Source organism: Lissotriton vulgaris, unplaced genomic scaffold, assembly GCF_964263255.1.
Source record: "Lissotriton vulgaris unplaced genomic scaffold, aLisVul1.2 SCAFFOLD_1527, whole genome shotgun sequence".
NCBI lineage: Eukaryota > Metazoa > Chordata > Amphibia > Caudata > Salamandridae > Lissotriton > Lissotriton vulgaris.
The window spans coordinates 344,017-357,923 of NW_028241337.1; the positions used below are offsets into that span (position 1 = coordinate 344,017).

Below are 13,907 nucleotides of genomic sequence, written 5' to 3' on the forward strand. Positions count from 1 at the left end.
GATGGAGAAGCAGGATTGCTGGTTACTGTTTCAATTAGTTATAAAATAGAGGAGGGATAAAATTGACCCAGTTGGTGTTCGAACCCTTAGCGTTTGAATGCTTTTGCTCCATTCGCCTAGGACTCCAAGCCGCAATCCATTGCACCAGAGATCCGACCTGATTCAACGAGGTGATCAGAGATTCACAAATAAAAAGATGACCTATAAGTTGTTGACCAACTTTATCAAATTAATCGGACACTAGCTTACATTTTGAACATTGAATTGGATAAAAGATAATCAACATGTCAAACTACATGATACAGTTTGGGTAAGTCTTCTTAACCCTTGTCAAAGAAAGTAGAGCACAGATGGGTATGTAATGACTCGATCAAGACTTTTTTGAACCATCTGTAATTGGAATTCCCATTCATTGGATCCTGAAAAGAGTATGCAATTGATATACATTTTTTTTAACCAAGCTGCCTGAACAGGGACTTGAACCCTGGACCCTCGGATTAAAAGTCTGATGCTCTACCGACTGAGCTATCCAGGCTCTGAGGCAGCAATACACAAAATGACATTATCAACATTAGGAAGTGTCCCAACTATCACTACGTTTTTTAACCCCTTGCGTGCGGGGCGTATTTTCCGCCTGTGCTGACTCCGCCTTGCGCGGGCGGAGTCATGACGGAACGGTTTCGTCATCAGCACAGCTCACCCGTAGCTGATGACGGAAACGTTCTGTCATCAGCACGCAAGGGGTTAAGATGGTTGCCGGTATTAGTACTAAATACAGAGAATATAATAATGAATTGGTACTTGGGATAACAGGATAACAGGGATAAAACTGACTCTGGTGGGATTCGACCCCACAACCTTTGAATATCTATTTTACATTCACCTAGAAGTCCAATGCGCTATCCATTGCGCCACAGAGCCAATCTGCTATAATGAGGTGCAGAGATGTTCTGAAATGAAATAATGAGCTATTAGCTGTTGATCAGCTTTATAAAGTTCATTTGATACTATAACCATGGCTTTATTTTGAATATTGAATTGGTGAAATGATATTCACCGTCTCAGACTACATGATACCATTGGTAAATCTACGTACGACTTAAGTTTAGTCAAATGGCACATAATATGTGAGACAGATGTGTATTTCACAACTCCATGAAAGACGTTTTTGCAATTTTAGTAATGGAATATCTTATTCGTCATGCAGGGGTCCACAAAAAGAGCATACAATTAGAGTACTTTTTCTTTAAAGGAAACAACCGCCTGAACAGGGACTTGAACCCTGGACCCTCAGATTAAAAGTCTGATGCTCTACCGACTGAGCTATCCAGGCTCTGCTATACTCTACCTTAAAATCAGCTAAACAAATGTGGACGTACACTGACCTACACTTTGTATATTTATATAATTACATATATTAGCAATCAATATTCTAGAGTTTAATAATGAATTGATATTTTAAGCATTTGAAATTTCAGCAGCACACGTAATCCATTATAACTCCGGAAATTTGTACTATCTCATTTTCGGATGACATAGAAATCACGTGTTTAAAATGACACTGTGAAATTAATAAAGGGCCAAATACTATTACTAACTCCTAAATTACATTTTCAGCAGTATCATTGGGAATTTCCTCTTGGGCATAGACTATGCAACATTTTCAAAGCAAACAGTCTCTGTTTAAGTAGACTTTCTTTCACTGCCATTTTGGTAAATGTTTCTGGTGATGGAGAAGCAGGATTGCTGGTTACTGTTTCAATTAGTTATAAAATAGAGGAGGGATAAAATTGACCCAGTTGGTGTTCGAACCCTTAGCGTTTGAATGCTTTTGCTACATTCGCCTAGGACTCCAAGCCACAATCCATTGCACCAGAGATCCGACCTGATTCAACAAGGTGATCAGAGATTCACAAATAAAAAGATGACCTATAAGTTGTTGACCAACTTTATCAAATTAATCGGACACTAGCTTACATTTTGAACATTGAATTGGATAAAAGATAATCAACATGTCAAACTACATGATACAGTTTGGGTAAGTCTTCTTAACCCTTGTCAAAGAAAGTAGAGCACAGATGGGTATGTAAGGACTCGATCAAGACTTTTTTGAACCATCTGTAATTGGACTTCCCATTCATTGGATCCTGAAAAGAGTATGCAATTGATATACATTTTTTTTAACCAAGCTGCCTGAACAGGGACTTGAACCCTGGACCCTCGGATTAAAAGTCTGATGCTCTACCGACTGAGCTATCTAGGCTCTGAGGCAGCAATACACAAAATGACATTATCAACATTAGGAAGTGTCCCAACTATCACTACGTTTTTTAACCCCTTGTGTGCGGGGCGTATTTTCCGCCTGTGCTGACTCCGCCTTGCGCGGGCGGAGTCATGACGGAACGGTTTCGTCATCAGCACAGCTCACCCGTAGCTGATGACGGAAACGTTCTGTCATCAGCACGCAAGGGGTTAAGATGGTTGCCGGTATTAGTACTAAATACAGAGAATATAATAATGAGTTGGTACTTGGGATAACAGGATAACAGGGATAAAACTGACTCTGGTGGGATTCGAACCCACAACCTTTGAATATCTATTTTACATTCACCTAGAAGTCCAACGCGCTATCCATTGCGCCACAGAGCCAATCTGTTATAATGAGGTGCAGAGATGTTCTGAAATGAAATAATGAGCTATTAGCTGTTGATCAGCTTTATAAAGTTCATTTGATACTATAACCATGGCTTTATTTTGAATATTGAATTGGTGAAATGATATTCACCGTCTCAGACTACATGATACCATTGGTAAATCTACGTACGACTTAAGTTTAGTCAAATGGCACATAATATGTGAGACAGATGTGTATTTCACAACTCCATGAAAGACGTTTTTGCAATTTTAGTAATGGAATATCTTATTCGTCATGCAGGGGTCCACAAAAAGAGCATACAATTAGAGTACTTTTTCTTTAAAGGAAACAACCGCCTGAACAGGGACTTGAACCCTGGACCCTCAGATTAAAAGTCTGATGCTCTACCGACTGAGCTATCCAGGCTCTGCTATACTCTACCTTAAAATCAGCTAAACAAATGTGGACGTACACTGACCTACACTTTGTATATTTATATAATTACATATATTAGCAATCAATATTCTAGAGTTTAATAATGAATTGATATTTTAAGCATTTGAAATTTCAGCAGCACACGTAATCCATTATAACTCCGGAAATTTGTACTATCTCATTTTCGGATGACATAGAAATCACGTGTTTAAAATGACACTGTGAAATTAATAAAGGGCCAAATACTATTACTAACTCCTAAATTACATTTTCAGCAGTATCATTGGGAATTTCCTCTTGGGCATAGACTATGCAACATTTTCAAAGCAAACAGTCTCTGTTTAAGTAGACTTTCTTTCACTGCCATTTTGGTAAATGTTTCTGGTGATGGAGAAGCAGGATTGCTGGTTACTGTTTCAATTAGTTATAAAATAGAGGAGGGATAAAATTGACCCAGTTGGTGTTCGAACCCTTAGCGTTTGAATGCTTTTGCTACATTCGCCTAGGACTCCAAGCCGCAATCCATTGCACCAGAGATCCGACCTGATTCAACAAGGTGATCAGAGATTCACAAATAAAAAGATGACCTATAAGTTGTTGACCAACTTTATCAAATTAATCGGACACTAGCTTACATTTTGAACATTGAATTGGATAAAAGATAATCAACATGTCAAACTACATGATACAGTTTGGGTAAGTCTTCTTAACCCTTGTCAAAGAAAGTAGAGCACAGATGGGTATGTAAGGACTCGATCAAGACTTTTTTGAACCATCTGTAATTGGACTTCCCATTCATTGGATCCTGAAAAGAGTATGCAATTGATATACATTTTTTTTAACCAAGCTGCCTGAACAGGGACTTGAACCCTGGACCCTCGGATTAAAAGTCTGATGCTCTACCGACTGAGCTATCCAGGCTCTGAGGCAGCAATACACAAAATGACATTATCAACATTAGGAAGTGTCCCAACTATCACTACGTTTTTTAACCCCTTGTGTGCGGGGCGTATTTTCCGCCTGTGCTGACTCCGCCTTGCGCGGGCGGAGTCATGACGGAACGGTTTCGTCATCAGCACAGCTCACCCGTAGCTGATGACGGAAATGTTCTGTCATCAGCACGCAAGGGGTTAAGATGGTTGCCGGTATTAGTACTAAATACAGAGAATATAATAATGAATTGGTACTTGGGATAACAGGATAACAGGGATAAAACTGACTCTGGTGGGATTCGAACCCACAACCTTTGAATATCTTTTTTACATTCACCTAGAAGTCCAATGCGTTATCCATTGCGCCACAGAGCCAATCTGCTATAATGAGGTGCAGAGATGTTCTGAAATGAAATAATGAGCTATTAGCTGTTGATCAGCTTTATAAAGTTCATTTGATACTATAACCATGGCTATATTTTGAATATTGAATTGGTGAAATGATATTCACCGTCTCAGACTACATGATACCATTGGTAAATCTACGTACGACTTAAGTTTAGTCAAATGGCACATAATATGTGAGACAGATGTGTATTTCACAACTCCATGAAAGACGTTTTTGCAATTTTAGTAATGGAATATCTTATTCGTCATGCAGGGGTCCACAAAAAGAGCATACAATTAGAGTACTTTTTCTTTAAAGGAAATAACCGCCTGAACAGGGACTTGAACCCTGGACCCTCAGATTAAAAGTCTGATGCTCTACCGACTGAGCTATCCAGGCTCTGCTATACTCTACCTTAAAATCAGCTAAACAAATGTGGACGTACACTGACCTACACTTTGTATATTTATATAATTACATATATTAGCAATCAATATTCTAGAGTTTAATAATGAATTGATATTTTAAGCATTTGAAATTTTAGCAGCACACGTAATCCATTATAACTCCGGAAATTTGTACTATCTCATTTTCGGATGACATAGAAATCACGTGTTTAAAATGACACTGTGAAATTAATAAAAGGCCAAATACTATTACTAACTCCTAAATTACATTTTCAGCAGTATCATTGGGAATTTCCTCTTGGGCATAGACTATGCAACATTTTCAAAGCAAACAGTCTCTGTTTAAGTAGACTTTCTTTCACTGCCATTTTGGTAAATGTTTCTGGTGATGGAGAAGCAGGATTGCTGGTTACTGTTTCAATTAGTTATAAAATAGAGGAGGGATAAAATTGACCCAGTTGGTGTTCGAACCCTTAGCGTTTGAATGCTTTTGCTACATTCGCCTAGGACTCCAAGCCGCAATCCATTGCACCAGAGATCCGACCTGATTCAACAAGGTGATCAGAGATTCACAAATAAAAAGATGACCTATAAGTTGTTGACCAACTTCATCAAATTAATCGGACACTAGCTTACATTTTGAACATTGAATTGGATAAAAGATAATCAACATGTCAAACTACATGATACAGTTTGGGTAAGTCTTCTTAACCCTTGTCAAAGAAAGTAGAGCACAGATGGGTATGTAAGGACTCGATCAAGACTTTTTTGAACCATCTGTAATTGGAATTCCCATTCATTGGATCCTGAAAAGAGTATGCAATTGATATACATTTTCTTTAACCAAGCCGCCTGAACAGGGACTTGAACCCTGGGCCCTCAGATTAAAAGTCTGATGCTCTACCGACTGAGCTATCCAGGCTCTGAGGCAGCACCCCACAAAATGACATTATCAACATTAGGAAGTGTCCCAACTATCACTACGTTTTTTAACCCCTTGCGTGCGGGGCGTATTTTCCGCCTGTGCTGACTCCGCCTTGCGCGGGCGGAGTCATGACGGAACGGTTTCGTCATCAGCACGCAAGGGGTTAAGATGGTTGCCGGTATTAGTACTAAATACAGAGAATATAATAATGAGTTGGTACTTGGGATAACAGGATAACAGGGATAAAACTGACTCTGGTGGGATTCGAACCCACAACCTTTGAATATCTATTTTACATTCACCTAGAAGTCCAATGCGCTATCCATTGCGCCACAGAGCCAATCTGCTATAATGAGGTGCAGAGATGTTCTGAAATGAAATAATGAGCTATTAGCTGTTGATCAGCTTTATAAAGTTCATTTGATACTATAACCATGGCTTTATTTTGAATATTGAATTGGTGAAATGATATTCACCGTCTCAGACTACATGATACCATTGGTAAATCTACGTACGACTTAAGTTTAGTCAAATGGCACATAATATGTGAGACAGATGTGTATTTCACAACTCCATGAAAGACGTTTTTGCAATTTTAGTAATGGAATATCTTATTCGTCATGCAGGGGTCCACAAAAAGAGCATACAATTAGAGTACTTTTTCTTTAAAGGAAACAACCGCCTGAACAGGGACTTGAACCCTGGACCCTCAGATTAAAAGTCTGATGCTCTACCGACTGAGCTATCCAGGCTCTGCTATACTCTACCTTAAAATCAGCTAAACAAATGTGGACGTACACTGACCTACACTTTGTATATTTATATAATTACATATATTAGCAATCAATATTCTAGAGTTTAATAATGAATTGATATTTTAAGCATTTGAAATTTCAGCAGCACACGTAATCCATTATAACTCCGGAAATTTGTACTATCTCATTTTCGGATGACATAGAAATCACGTGTTTAAAATGACACTGTGAAATTAATAAAGGGCCAAATACTATTTCTAACTCCTAAATTACATTTTCAGCAGTATCATTGGGAATTTCCTCTTGGGCATAGACTATGAAACATTTTCAAAGCAAACAGTCTCTGTTTAAGTAGAATTTCTTTCACTGCCATTTTGGTAAATGTTTCTGGTGATGGAGAAGCAGGATTGCTGGTTACTGTTTCAATTAGTTATAAAATAGAGGAGGGATAAAATTGACCCAGTTGGTGTTCGAACCCTTAGCGTTTGAATGCTTTTGCTACATTCGCCTAGGACTCCAAGCCGCAATCCATTGCACCAGAGATCCGACCTGATTCAACAAGGTGATCAGAGATTCACAAATAAAAAGATGACCTATAAGTTGTTGACCAACTTTATCAAATTAATCGGACACTAGCTTACATTTTGAACATTGAATTGGATAAAAGATAATCAACATGTCAAACTACATGATACAGTTTGGGTAAGTCTTCTTAACCCTTGTCAAAGAAAGTAGAGCACAGATGGGTATGTAAGGACTCGATCAAGACTTTTTTGAACCATCTGTAATTGGACTTCCCATTCATTGGATCCTGAAAAGAGTATGCAATTGATATACATTTTGTTTAACCAAGCTGCCTGAACAGGGACTTGAACCCTGGACCCTCGGATTAAAAGTCTGATGCTCTACCGACTGAGCTATCCAGGCTCTGAGGCAGCAATACACAAAATGACATTATCAACATTAGGAAGTGTCCCAACTATCACTACGTTTTTTAACCCCTTGTGTGCGGGGCGTATTTTCCGCCTGTGCTGACTCCGCCTTGCGCGGGCGGAGTCATGACGGAACGGTTTCGTCATCAGCACAGCTCACCCGTAGCTGATGACGGAAACGTTCTGTCATCAGCACGCAAGGGGTTAAGATGGTTGCCGGTATTAGTACTAAATACAGAGAATATAATAATGAGTTGGTACTTGGGATAACAGGATAACAGGGATAAAACTGACTCTGGTGGGATTCGAACCCTCAACCTTTGAATATCTATTTTACATTCACCTAGAAGTCCAACGCGCTATCCATTGCGCCACAGAGCCAATCTGTTATAATGAGGTGCAGAGATGTTCTGAAATGAAATAATGAGCTATTAGCTGTTGATCAGCTTTATAAAGTTCATTTGATACTATAACCATGGCTTTATTTTGAATATTGAATTGGTGAAATGATATTCACCGTCTCAGACTACATGATACCATTGGTAAATCTACGTACGACTTAAGTTTAGTCAAATGGCACATAATATGTGAGACAGATGTGTATTTCACAACTCCATGAAAGACGTTTTTGCAATTTTAGTAATGGAATATCTTATTCGTCATGCAGGGGTCCACAAAAAGAGCATACAATTAGAGTACTTTTTCTTTAAAGGAAACAACCGCCTGAACAGGGACTTGAACCCTGGACCCTCAGATTAAAAGTCTGATGCTCTACCGACTGAGCTATCCAGGCTCTGCTATACTCTACCTTAAAATCAGCTAAACAAATGTGGACGTACACTGACCTACACTTTGTATATTTATATAAGTACATATATTAGCAATCAATATTCTAGAGTTTAATAATGAATTGATATTTTAAGCATTTGAAATTTCAGCAGCACACGTAATCCATTATAACTCCGGAAATTTGTACTATCTCATTTTCGGATGACATAGAAATCACGTGTTTAAAATGACACTGTGAAATTAATAAAGGGCCAAATACTATTACTAACTCCTAAATTACATTTTCAGCAGTATCATTGGGAATTTCCTCTTGGGCATAGACTATGCAACATTTTCAAAGCAAACAGTCTCTGTTTAAGTAGACTTTCTTTCACTGCCATTTTGGTAAATGTTTCTGGTGATGGAGAAGCAGGATTGCTGGTTACTGTTTCAATTAGTTATAAAATAGAGGAGGGATAAAATTGACCCAGTTGGTGTTCGAACCCTTAGCGTTTGAATGCTTTTGCTACATTCGCCTAGGACTCCAAGCCGCAATCCATTGCACCAGAGATCCGACCTGATTCAACAAGGTGATCAGAGATTCACAAATAAAAAGATGACCTATAAGTTGTTGACCAACTTCATCAAATTAATCGGACACTAGCTTACATTTTGAACATTGAATTGGATAAAAGATAATCAACATGTCAAACTACATGATACAGTTTGGGTAAGTCTTCTTAACCCTTGTCAAAGAAAGTAGAGCACAGATGGGTATGTAAGGACTCGATCAAGACTTTTTTGAACCATCTGTAATTGGAATTCCCATTCATTGGATCCTGAAAAGAGTATGCAATTGATATACATTTTCTTTAACCAAGCCGCCTGAACAGGGACTTGAACCCTGGGCCCTCAGATTAAAAGTCTGATGCTCTACCGACTGAGCTATCCAGGCTCTGAGGCAGCACCCCACAAAATGACATTATCAACATTAGGAAGTGTCCCAACTATCACTACGTTTTTTAACCCCTTGCGTGCGGGGCGTATTTTCCGCCTGTGCTGACTCCGCCTTGTGCGGGCGGAGTCATGACGGAACGGTTTCGTCATCAGCACAGCTCACCCGTAGCTGATGACGGAAATGTTCTGTCATCAGCACGCAAGGGGTTAAGATGGTTGCCGGTATTAGTACTAAATACAGAGAATATAATAATGAATTGGTACTTGGGATAACAGGATAACAGGGATAAAACTGACTCTGGTGGGATTCGAACCCACAACCTTTGAATATCTTTTTTACATTCACCTAGAAGTCCAATGCGTTATCCATTGCGCCACAGAGCCAATCTGCTATAATGAGGTGCAGAGATGTTCTGAAATGAAATAATGAGCTATTAGCTGTTGATCAGCTTTATAAAGTTCATTTGATACTATAACCATGGCTATATTTTGAATATTGAATTGGTGAAATGATATTCACCGTCTCAGACTACATGATACCATTGGTAAATCTACGTACGACTTAAGTTTAGTCAAATGGCACATAATATGTGAGACAGATGTGTATTTCACAACTCCATGAAAGACGTTTTTGCAATTTTAGTAATGGAATATCTTATTCGTCATGCAGGGGTCCACAAAAAGAGCATACAATTAGAGTACTTTTTCTTTAAAGGAAATAACCGCCTGAACAGGGACTTGAACCCTGGACCCTCAGATTAAAAGTCTGATGCTCTACCGACTGAGCTATCCAGGCTCTGCTATACTCTACCTTAAAATCAGCTAAACAAATGTGGACGTACACTGACCTACACTTTGTATATTTATATAATTACATATATTAGCAATCAATATTCTAGAGTTTAATAATGAATTGATATTTTAAGCATTTGAAATTTTAGCAGCACACGTAATCCATTATAACTCCGGAAATTTGTACTATCTCATTTTCGGATGACATAGAAATCACGTGTTTAAAATGACACTGTGAAATTAATAAAAGGCCAAATACTATTACTAACTCCTAAATTACATTTTCAGCAGTATCATTGGGAATTTCCTCTTGGGCATAGACTATGCAACATTTTCAAAGCAAACAGTCTCTGTTTAAGTAGACTTTCTTTCACTGCCATTTTGGTAAATGTTTCTGGTGATGGAGAAGCAGGATTGCTGGTTACTGTTTCAATTAGTTATAAAATAGAGGAGGGATAAAATTGACCCAGTTGGTGTTCGAACCCTTAGCGTTTGAATGCTTTTGCTACATTCGCCTAGGACTCCAAGCCGCAATCCATTGCACCAGAGATCCGACCTGATTCAACAAGGTGATCAGAGATTCACAAATAAAAAGATGACCTATAAGTTGTTGACCAACTTCATCAAATTAATCGGACACTAGCTTACATTTTGAACATTGAATTGGATAAAAGATAATCAACATGTCAAACTACATGATACAGTTTGGGTAAGTCTTCTTAACCCTTGTCAAAGAAAGTAGAGCACAGATGGGTATGTAAGGACTCGATCAAGACTTTTTTGAACCATCTGTAATTGGAATTCCCATTCATTGGATCCTGAAAAGAGTATGCAATTGATATACATTTTCTTTAACCAAGCCGCCTGAACAGGGACTTGAACCCTGGGCCCTCAGATTAAAAGTCTGATGCTCTACCGACTGAGCTATCCAGGCTCTGAGGCAGCACCCCACAAAATGACATTATCAACATTAGGAAGTGTCCCAACTATCACTACGTTTTTTAACCCCTTGCGTGCGGGGCGTATTTTCCGCCTGTGCTGACTCCGCCTTGCGCGGGCGGAGTCATGACGGAACGGTTTCGTCATCAGCACGCAAGGGGTTAAGATGGTTGCCGGTATTAGTACTAAATACAGAGAATATAATAATGAGTTGGTACTTGGGATAACAGGATAACAGGGATAAAACTGACTCTGGTGGGATTCGAACCCACAACCTTTGAATATCTATTTTACATTCACCTAGAAGTCCAATGCGCTATCCATTGCGCCACAGAGCCAATCTGCTATAATGAGGTGCAGAGATGTTCTGAAATGAAATAATGAGCTATTAGCTGTTGATCAGCTTTATAAAGTTCATTTGATACTATAACCATGGCTTTATTTTGAATATTGAATTGGTGAAATGATATTCACCGTCTCAGACTACATGATACCATTGGTAAATCTACGTACGACTTAAGTTTAGTCAAATGGCACATAATATGTGAGACAGATGTGTATTTCACAACTCCATGAAAGACGTTTTTGCAATTTTAGTAATGGAATATCTTATTCGTCATGCAGGGGTCCACAAAAAGAGCATACAATTAGAGTACTTTTTCTTTAAAGGAAACAACCGCCTGAACAGGGACTTGAACCCTGGACCCTCAGATTAAAAGTCTGATGCTCTACCGACTGAGCTATCCAGGCTCTGCTATACTCTACCTTAAAATCAGCTAAACAAATGTGGACGTACACTGACCTACACTTTGTATATTTATATAATTACATATATTAGCAATCAATATTCTAGAGTTTAATAATGAATTGATATTTTAAGCATTTGAAATTTCAGCAGCACACGTAATCCATTATAACTCCGGAAATTTGTACTATCTCATTTTCGGATGACATAGAAATCACGTGTTTAAAATGACACTGTGAAATTAATAAAGGGCCAAATACTATTTCTAACTCCTAAATTACATTTTCAGCAGTATCATTGGGAATTTCCTCTTGGGCATAGACTATGAAACATTTTCAAAGCAAACAGTCTCTGTTTAAGTAGAATTTCTTTCACTGCCATTTTGGTAAATGTTTCTGGTGATGGAGAAGCAGGATTGCTGGTTACTGTTTCAATTAGTTATAAAATAGAGGAGGGATAAAATTGACCCAGTTGGTGTTCGAACCCTTAGCGTTTGAATGCTTTTGCTACATTCGCCTAGGACTCCAAGCCGCAATCCATTGCACCAGAGATCCGACCTGATTCAACAAGGTGATCAGAGATTCACAAATAAAAAGATGACCTATAAGTTGTTGACCAACTTTATCAAATTAATCGGACACTAGCTTACATTTTGAACATTGAATTGGATAAAAGATAATCAACATGTCAAACTACATGATACAGTTTGGGTAAGTCTTCTTAACCCTTGTCAAAGAAAGTAGAGCACAGATGGGTATGTAAGGACTCGATCAAGACTTTTTTGAACCATCTGTAATTGGACTTCCCATTCATTGGATCCTGAAAAGAGTATGCAATTGATATACATTTTTTTTAACCAAGCTGCCTGAACAGGGACTTGAACCCTGGACCCTCGGATTAAAAGTCTGATGCTCTACCGACTGAGCTATCCAGGCTCTGAGGCAGCAATACACAAAATGACATTATCAACATTAGGAAGTGTCCCAACTATCACTACGTTTTTTAACCCCTTGCGTGCGGGGCGTATTTTCCGCCTGTGCTGACTCCGCCTTGCGCGGGCGGAGTCATGACGGAACGGTTTCGTCATCAGCACAGCTCACCCGTAGCTGATGACGGAAACGTTCTGTCATCAGCACGCAAGGGGTTAAGATGGTTGCCGGTATTAGTACTAAATACAGAGAATATAATAATGAGTTGGTACTTGGGATAACAGGATAACAGGGATAAAACTGACTCTGGTGGGATTCGAACCCACAACCTTTGAATATCTATTTTACATTCACCTAGAAGTCCAACGCGCTATCCATTGCGCCACAGAGCCAATCTGCTATAATGAGGTGCAGAGATGTTCTGAAATGAAATAATGAGCTATTAGCTGTTGATCAGCTTTATAAAGTTCATTTGATACTATAACCATGGCTTTATTTTGAATATTGAATTGGTGAAATGATATTCACCGTCTCAGACTACATGATACCATTGGTAAATCTACGTACGACTTAAGTTTAGTCAAATGGCACATAATATGTGAGACAGATGTGTATTTCACAACTCCATGAAAGACGTTTTTGCAATTTTAGTAATGGAATATCTTATTCGTCATGCAGGGGTCCACAAAAAGAGCATACAATTAGAGTACTTTTTCTTTAAAGGAAACAACCGCCTGAACAGGGACTTGAACCCTGGACCCTCAGATTAAAAGTCTGATGCTCTACCGACTGAGCTATCCAGGCTCTGCTATACTCTACCTTAAAATCAGCTAAACAAATGTGGACGTACACTGACCTACACTTTGTATATTTATATAATTACATATATTAGCAATCAATATTCTAGAGTTTAATAATGAATTGATATTTTAAGCATTTGAAATTTCAGCAGCACACGTAATCCATTATAACTCTGGAAATTTGTACTATCTCATTTTCGGATGACATAGAAATCACGTGTTTAAAATGACAATGTGAAATTAATAAAGGGCCAAATACTATTACTAACTCCTAAATTACATTTTCAGCAGTATCATTGGGAATTTCCTCTTGGGCATAGACTATGCAACATTTTCAAAGCAAACAGTCTCTGTTTAAGTAGACTTTCTTTCACTGCCATTTTGGTAAATGTTTCTGGTGATGGAGAAGCAGGATTGCTGGTTACTGTTTCAATTAGTTATAAAATAGAGGAGGGATAAAATTGACCCAGTTGGTGTTCGAACCCTTAGCGTTTGAATGCTTTTGCTACATTCGCCTAGGACTCCAAGCCGCAATCCATTGCACCAGAGATCCGACCTGATTCAACAA

At 38.6% G+C, this 13,907-nt stretch overlaps 19 non-coding genes across 19 annotated transcripts; all 19 read right to left on the reverse strand.

Moving 5' to 3' along the window:
- Positions 1-830: 830 nt before the first annotated feature.
- On the reverse strand, positions 831-921 carry TRNAR-UCU (transfer RNA arginine (anticodon UCU)). The gene is given in 2 exon segments: positions 831-866; positions 885-921. It is a non-coding gene; the product is annotated as a tRNA-Arg (tRNA).
- A 339-nt stretch (positions 922-1,260) lies between these two features.
- Positions 1,261-1,333, reverse strand: TRNAK-UUU (transfer RNA lysine (anticodon UUU)). Its single transcript has one exon. It is a non-coding gene; the product is annotated as a tRNA-Lys (tRNA).
- Positions 1,334-2,558: 1,225 nt separating this feature from the next.
- Positions 2,559-2,649, reverse strand: TRNAR-UCU (transfer RNA arginine (anticodon UCU)). The gene is given in 2 exon segments: positions 2,559-2,594; positions 2,613-2,649. It is a non-coding gene; the product is annotated as a tRNA-Arg (tRNA).
- A 339-nt stretch (positions 2,650-2,988) lies between these two features.
- TRNAK-UUU (transfer RNA lysine (anticodon UUU)) lies at positions 2,989-3,061 on the reverse strand. Its single transcript has one exon. It is a non-coding gene; the product is annotated as a tRNA-Lys (tRNA).
- A 1,225-nt stretch (positions 3,062-4,286) lies between these two features.
- Positions 4,287-4,377, reverse strand: TRNAR-UCU (transfer RNA arginine (anticodon UCU)). The gene is given in 2 exon segments: positions 4,287-4,322; positions 4,341-4,377. It is a non-coding gene; the product is annotated as a tRNA-Arg (tRNA).
- A 339-nt stretch (positions 4,378-4,716) lies between these two features.
- TRNAK-UUU (transfer RNA lysine (anticodon UUU)) lies at positions 4,717-4,789 on the reverse strand. Its single transcript has one exon. It is a non-coding gene; the product is annotated as a tRNA-Lys (tRNA).
- An 857-nt stretch (positions 4,790-5,646) lies between these two features.
- TRNAK-UUU (transfer RNA lysine (anticodon UUU)) lies at positions 5,647-5,719 on the reverse strand. Its single transcript has one exon. It is a non-coding gene; the product is annotated as a tRNA-Lys (tRNA).
- A 252-nt stretch (positions 5,720-5,971) lies between these two features.
- On the reverse strand, positions 5,972-6,062 carry TRNAR-UCU (transfer RNA arginine (anticodon UCU)). Its single transcript is given in 2 exon segments — positions 5,972-6,007; positions 6,026-6,062. It is a non-coding gene; the product is annotated as a tRNA-Arg (tRNA).
- Positions 6,063-6,401: 339 nt separating this feature from the next.
- On the reverse strand, positions 6,402-6,474 carry TRNAK-UUU (transfer RNA lysine (anticodon UUU)). Its single transcript has one exon. It is a non-coding gene; the product is annotated as a tRNA-Lys (tRNA).
- Positions 6,475-7,699: 1,225 nt separating this feature from the next.
- Positions 7,700-7,790, reverse strand: TRNAR-UCU (transfer RNA arginine (anticodon UCU)). Its single transcript is given in 2 exon segments — positions 7,700-7,735; positions 7,754-7,790. It is a non-coding gene; the product is annotated as a tRNA-Arg (tRNA).
- A 339-nt stretch (positions 7,791-8,129) lies between these two features.
- On the reverse strand, positions 8,130-8,202 carry TRNAK-UUU (transfer RNA lysine (anticodon UUU)). Its single transcript has one exon. It is a non-coding gene; the product is annotated as a tRNA-Lys (tRNA).
- Positions 8,203-9,059: 857 nt separating this feature from the next.
- Positions 9,060-9,132, reverse strand: TRNAK-UUU (transfer RNA lysine (anticodon UUU)). The gene has a single exon. It is a non-coding gene; the product is annotated as a tRNA-Lys (tRNA).
- A 295-nt stretch (positions 9,133-9,427) lies between these two features.
- On the reverse strand, positions 9,428-9,518 carry TRNAR-UCU (transfer RNA arginine (anticodon UCU)). The gene is given in 2 exon segments: positions 9,428-9,463; positions 9,482-9,518. It is a non-coding gene; the product is annotated as a tRNA-Arg (tRNA).
- A 339-nt stretch (positions 9,519-9,857) lies between these two features.
- Positions 9,858-9,930, reverse strand: TRNAK-UUU (transfer RNA lysine (anticodon UUU)). Its single transcript has one exon. It is a non-coding gene; the product is annotated as a tRNA-Lys (tRNA).
- An 857-nt stretch (positions 9,931-10,787) lies between these two features.
- Positions 10,788-10,860, reverse strand: TRNAK-UUU (transfer RNA lysine (anticodon UUU)). Its single transcript has one exon. It is a non-coding gene; the product is annotated as a tRNA-Lys (tRNA).
- A 252-nt stretch (positions 10,861-11,112) lies between these two features.
- TRNAR-UCU (transfer RNA arginine (anticodon UCU)) lies at positions 11,113-11,203 on the reverse strand. The gene is given in 2 exon segments: positions 11,113-11,148; positions 11,167-11,203. It is a non-coding gene; the product is annotated as a tRNA-Arg (tRNA).
- A 339-nt stretch (positions 11,204-11,542) lies between these two features.
- TRNAK-UUU (transfer RNA lysine (anticodon UUU)) lies at positions 11,543-11,615 on the reverse strand. The gene has a single exon. It is a non-coding gene; the product is annotated as a tRNA-Lys (tRNA).
- Positions 11,616-12,840: 1,225 nt separating this feature from the next.
- On the reverse strand, positions 12,841-12,931 carry TRNAR-UCU (transfer RNA arginine (anticodon UCU)). The gene is given in 2 exon segments: positions 12,841-12,876; positions 12,895-12,931. It is a non-coding gene; the product is annotated as a tRNA-Arg (tRNA).
- A 339-nt stretch (positions 12,932-13,270) lies between these two features.
- Positions 13,271-13,343, reverse strand: TRNAK-UUU (transfer RNA lysine (anticodon UUU)). Its single transcript has one exon. It is a non-coding gene; the product is annotated as a tRNA-Lys (tRNA).
- Positions 13,344-13,907: the final 564 nt, after the last annotated feature.